At 46.7% G+C, this 6,040-nt stretch overlaps 1 long non-coding RNA gene across 1 annotated transcript in view; it reads right to left on the bottom strand.

Annotated features, from left to right (window-relative positions):
* Positions 1-5,039, bottom strand: part of LOC119469823 — a 14,802-nt gene extending 9,763 nt beyond the window's left edge. Inside the window, exon 1 of the long non-coding RNA XR_005198674.1 lies at positions 4,952-5,039. This is a non-coding gene — a long non-coding RNA (uncharacterized LOC119469823). The remainder of the gene's footprint in view (positions 1-4,951) is intronic.
* Positions 5,040-6,040: the final 1,001 nt, after the last annotated feature.

Here is a 6,040-nt window from a genome sequence, read left to right on the forward strand (position 1 = left end):
TGTTATCCTTTTCTCTGATAGTGACCAGTCACATTCTACTGGTCACTATTTGTCTCACAGTTGTTGAAGTGGCTTTGCCAACTTAGCTAATCTAGAAACATAGTTTCCTGGGATTGCCTTCCCAATCTAGTTCTGAGTTAGAGTGGACCAGGAGAAAAATTGGGGCGGGGCTTGGGAAGTGGAAGTGAAGCAACAGATACTATGTTCTGAAGTTTGGTAGGACCAGACACTGTTACCACTGGTGTACACTGGCACTGACTGTGCCCTCAGTCACATCGGGGTCACCACCTGAGACGTAGGTCTCACCACCCGCGGAAGTCTGACCTGCAGATCCTGACTCAATGACGGATGGATGAATGTACTCTCACACCATTACAGAGTTTCAAGTGGGCTAGGGATGGCTGTTGGCTGCTTTCTGAGGGCAAAATGCAACCAATCAACGCAGACCCTCTGTCTGTGACACATTTATTCCCTCAAAATGCTACAACAGAGGTTCTAAGTTAACACACTTGTGGGATCATTAACATGGTTAAAAGAGTGGTTATATGAATGATAAAAGCTTTAGGCTCCAGGCCCAGAGTAAACACGATTAACAGGCAATTCTCCTTTGATCTCCCCCTGAGACGGCTACAGCACAAAATTAACATGAGTAAACAGTTGAGTGGAGACAAATGGGTGTGGGGAAGCAGACTTAACTGGGAAGGCCTTTGATCATCTGTATCTCTCCCTAACTTAATGGACTGGCCAGCCCACCTTTGGCCTGCCCCTGTAAAATCTTTTGGCCTTCCAAAAGGTCTGAGACAAATCTATAACTTTCCCTAATATATCTTTAATATTTTCTGTAATATCTTGCCAACCACCCCGAGTGAATTCCAACAACTGACCCACTGGCACACCTTGTTGGTGTGGGGAAGCAGCAGGCTGCAGCAACTCCAGCTCTGACAAGATCTCCTTCTGCAACTTCTCCAAGTCCTAGGTCAGATGTGTGCATACCTTCATGGCTGTGGATGCCAGCTCCTTCTCCAGGTTGGAGGCAGTAAGAGACAGATGCAGGTTCCAGTAAGTATTCACAGGTTTCAATCTGACCTAGGGATTCAAGTTAATCCTTGCAGGTTCAAGTTTGTTCTTGCTTTCCCCCACACCACATACACCACTTTTTCCCAACTGTGGGCCCTGAATATCTACAGTGACTTCAGGCTGCTATAAGTGCAGAGACAATAGCCTTCCATAGACTTCTTCCCCTGTGTAAGGTACATGGATGTGCTCTGGTCAAGGAATAGGCCAAGGTAGACATCCAGGCTTGCATGACTTAGCAAGTTTGGCATGCAGGCACACACCTCCACTTGTTACATAACCTGTTTGTGTAAATTCATACTTGGCTCTAACCCACTATTGTCTGTAAAAGGTGTAATTGTCTTGCTAATGTTGTACAGGGGTTCTTGGGGCTCGGCTCAGCTCAACATGGCTTAACATGGCGGACGTGCTGGTGCCCAGAGAGAGAGAGAGAGATCCAAAGCTGTCCATCTTGCAGACAGGAGGGAGCCAGGACACAGCTCGGCCTGCTCATGCCCAGAGAGAAAAAGAGTTAAGCTGCTGACCCTGAAGACAAAGGAGAGCCAGCCACACAGCTGTGTATGGAATCCGCCGGCTCAAGCAGCTGAGACAGGGCAGACAGTGAGAGAGCTAGTGTGAGAAAGCTGTTAATAAAAGCTGCTGCTGAATGAACCAAATTCACCTGCCTACGGCCCCCCAAGTGTTCTTTCTGCTCATCCACCCAGCCCTCCTCCATGGGCTGGACCTGAACGTCAGGACCTAACAAGTGGTGATGAGGTTGGGATGAGATGAGTGGGTCTTCAGCCCCTGAGGGTTCCCAGGTCAGCTTTGTGGCCGCAGCATGGGCTGTGATACCCGGTGGCAGCTGTGCTGCGAGGATGGGCTCCAGTGGAAACACGGGAGGCAGTGGGTGGGTCTCCTGTGAGTATGGAGAAGGCACGGAAGCACCTGGAAGTGCACAGCACTGAGAAGAAGCATGCCTTTGCTGTAGGAGTCAGATGGGCGTTTATAACTGTGCTGTGGGAAGAACATGCCCAGTCCTTTCCGGACACAGTGCAGGGAGGAGGAAGAACCTCCATAGCAGGCTCGCCCAGTGATCTACCACAAAATAGATCATGAGCAGCTATTGGGCCCCAAGGGTGGGCCCAGATGGGGAGCACGTGCTGTGGTGGAGCACGCTTCCTATGGTGCCTGTGCCCCTGCTGAGTTGAGGGAGTTAAGCAAGTAACACTGGCAGTCATGTACAGACTTAGTGCAAGTCATATGGGAGAAGTACCTTGCTGCGCAAACCGGTCCCGTCTGAGCATTCCTGTTCAAAGCGTGCCTGCTGCAGCTGGTGGAAGTGTAAAGCCTTTTCCGTTTGATAAGAGAACTGGCCAAGATGCCCAGCTTGGGGGGCACCAGACAATGGGAGCCACATGTGCACTTGGCAATCCACTGGTCCCTAAACCCGGCTAAGTTTCCGGGCAGAGCTGCATTTATTGACAACTATGAAAACTGGCCAGTGAAAGTGAAACCTGTATCTCTGCATCTTGGCATTGGCCGCTTGGCTCTCTGCTTATGCACTGTGTATGTCTCTCCCACCCATACCTGAAGACATTCTGGGGTGGCTGTTTTGCACGGCTTGGCAGCTGTGCCATCTATCACGGACTTAATAGACCACTTGACAATGGAACTGGGCAGTGCCACTGTGTGGTGGACTTGGCTAATGCATTCTTGTCAATCTACAATGTTCCAGAGAGTTAGGAACAGATTGCCTTCATGAGAGGGCAATAATGGACTTTCACAGTGTTGCTGCAGGGCTACTGTATAGCCCCACCATATGTTGTGGTTTTGTTAATAATGTTATGTTAACCTCTGATTCTCTTCCAGGTTTAAAAGCGGCAGTGCCCCTCTTGTCTGGGATTGGGGTGAGGAGGCTGAGACAGCCTTTGTAAACCAAGGGTGCCCATTTACACTAAGTGTACTTGTAACCACAGATAATTGTGGATAGGGCCTATAGCAGTGCATGGAGCAATTGGAAGCGCCAGTGGGCTGTTAGTCCCAACTGTGGAAAGAAGCTGAGCTCCGGTGCTTACTAATAGAAAAGCAGTTAGTAATAGTGGGATAGGTGTGTTCCTGGGCAATGAGCCCCCGGACAGGGACAGCACAGACATCCACTTTAGCGAAGAGGGGTGCCTACTTGAAACAGCGAAGTACACTAAGGACAAATCCCTTAGCAGCAAAATTGCAAGAGGTCTTGGGACCTGTAGTCCTAATGCAAGATAAGGCCATGGGGACTGAGGCACTCCTAGACCCTGAGACTTCACCATTAGGAAGGGCATCCCCTGATTCCCGATAGGGCATGGTATACAGCTAGGTCTAGCTGGGGTGCGACTGCTGCCTGGACTGCTGGTGCAGTCTAGCCTAGTACTGACACCATATGGTTTGAAACCAGGTGTGGGCAAAGCAGCTAATAAGCGAAAATCAGGGCAATATGAATGGTAATCACGAAGGAGGTGACACTTATGGTAATCTGTGCCAATAGGTGGGCAGTTTATCAAAGCTTATGTATGTAACGGGCCTGAGTGCCCAAAAGCTTATGTATGTATCAGGCCTGCATGCCCAAAGCTTGTGTGTCAGGCTTATGTGTCAAGCCTGTGTATGTATCAGGCCTGCATGCCCAAAATTTGTATGTCAGGCCTGTGTGCAAAACCTGTATATCAAACCAGTGTGCCCAAGGCCTAAGTTTCCATCAACCTAGGGGTAGAGTGTAAGTTGTATGGATGTGCTTTGGTAAAGGAATAAGCCAAGGTGGATATTCAGGCGTTCATGTCAGTGAGTTTGGCATGCAGACACACACCTCCACTTGTTACATAACCTGTTTGTGTAGGTTCATACTTGGTTCTAAACCACTATTGTCTATAAAAGGTATAATTGCCCTGCTAATGCTGTACAGGGGCTCTTGGGGCTCAGCTTGGCTCAGCATGGCTTAACATGGTGGTGGGTGTGTTGATGCCCAGAGAAAGACAGAGAGCCAAAACTGTCCGTCTTGCAGATGGATAGGAGGGAGCAAGGACACAGCTTGGCTTGCTCATGCCCAGAGAGAAAAAGAGTTAGGCTGCTGACCCTGAAGGCAAGGGAGAACCGGCCACACAGCTGTGTGTGGAATCCGCCGGCTCAAGCAGCCAAGACAGGGCAGACAGTGAGAGAGCTAATGTGAGAAAACTGTTAATAAAAGCTGCTGCTGAATGAAACCAAATTCATCTGCCTACACTCCCCCGAGTGTTCTTTCTGCTCATCCACCCCTCCGTCCGGACTTCAGCATGTGTTGGACGCAGACCCTGGGACCTGACACCCTGCTCCCACAATTGCATATGGTCTAATCCCTGTAATTATCCCTTAATTGCTTTTCACACTGCTGTGATCAAACTCTGCAACTGTGTTCAGGTGATTCTTATTTTACATTCAAATTTACAAATCAGACACAGGATTATAGACATTACGAAAAACATTCAATTTTGAAAAAAAAAAGAGATTTGCACATGACACTTAAGTAACCAATCTACTACCCTCACTTTCTTTTGGATGTCAAACTTCTTTAAATGGCACCCTAAGTTTATTGCAAAAGTATTTTTCTTCCTCTCATTTTCTCTGCAATTCCTTGAATATGACTCGTGCTTTAAAAACACTATTTTAATTCATCAGAAACTTATAAAACATCAAATCCAGATCTTAGTCTACTTTATTTCTTTGTACTCTTAACACTGTTGGCTACTCTCTGTTTTCCTCATTAAATTTGGTTTCATGGGTCTCAAATTTCTGTGACAGATTTTTGATCAAGTTATTTCCACTTGAAAAAAGTACTGATTTTAAAAACTAAAAAACTTAAAACTGCCAGATGCCAAAAAAAGTTCACAAAACATTCTCCTTTCCTTCTGAAGTTTTTACAATGCATTGTTATCATTAACCAGTCTTTTACTATTAAACTTAACTGGGCAATTGAAACAAACCGTTCTGAGACCCTTCCATCACTGATTAAAACTCAGGCCAGGCACCATGGCTCATGCCTGTACTCCCAACATTTTGGAAGGTTGAGGTGGGTGGATCACTTGAGCCCAGGAGTTTGAGACCAGCCTGGGCAATATAATAAGACCTAAACAGGCATGGTGGCACATGCCTGTAGTCCAGCTACTTGGGAGCCTGAGGCTAGAGGATTTCTTGAACCCAGGAGGCAGAGGTTGCAGTGAGTGGATATCATGCCACTGCACTCCAGCCAGGGCAACAGAGTAAGACTCTGTCTAAAAAAAAATAAATAAATAAAAATAAAGACCGAGGTGGCATGTATTAGGAATAATATATATTTAGCCTCCTGAGCTTTCTGGACAGACTTGGTGACCTTGCCAGCTCCAGCAGCCTTCTTGTCCTGTACTTTGATGACACCCATGGCAACGGTCTGTCTTGAACAGCAAAATGACCCAGAGGAGAATAGTCAGGATAGTCAGAATATTCAGAGAAGCTCTCAACACACATGGGCTTGCTAGGGACTATATCAATCATGGCAGCATCACCAGATTTCAAGAATTTATGGCCAAGTTCTAGTTTCTTACCAGAATGGTAATCTTTTCTTATAGCTCAGAACACTTGCAAGCAATGTGAGCTGCATGACAGTCCAGTACAGGGGCACAGCCAGCACCGATTTGGCCTAGATGGTTCAGGATAATCACCTGAGCAACAAAGCCAGATGCTTCCACTAGTGGGTCATTTTTGCTGTCACCAGCAACACTGCCATGATGAACATCTTTGGCAGACACATTATTTTTTTTTCTTAGAAAGAATGTAATGCTTGTTTTTAATCAGAACAACAGCAACAACAAAAAACTATGATATGCCAGTGTAGTGTTGAATCCAGCAATGGACACAAAGAGCAAATGCTTGACAGAGACAGCTGTAAATAATCTACGTACCTCCTACATCCCCCTACTTTATAAAAAAGATTCTCTTTGGA

Source organism: Cebus imitator, unplaced genomic scaffold (genome assembly GCF_001604975.1).
Source record: "Cebus imitator isolate Cc_AM_T3 unplaced genomic scaffold, Cebus_imitator-1.0 Scaffold867, whole genome shotgun sequence".
Lineage (NCBI taxonomy): Eukaryota > Metazoa > Chordata > Mammalia > Primates > Cebidae > Cebus > Cebus imitator.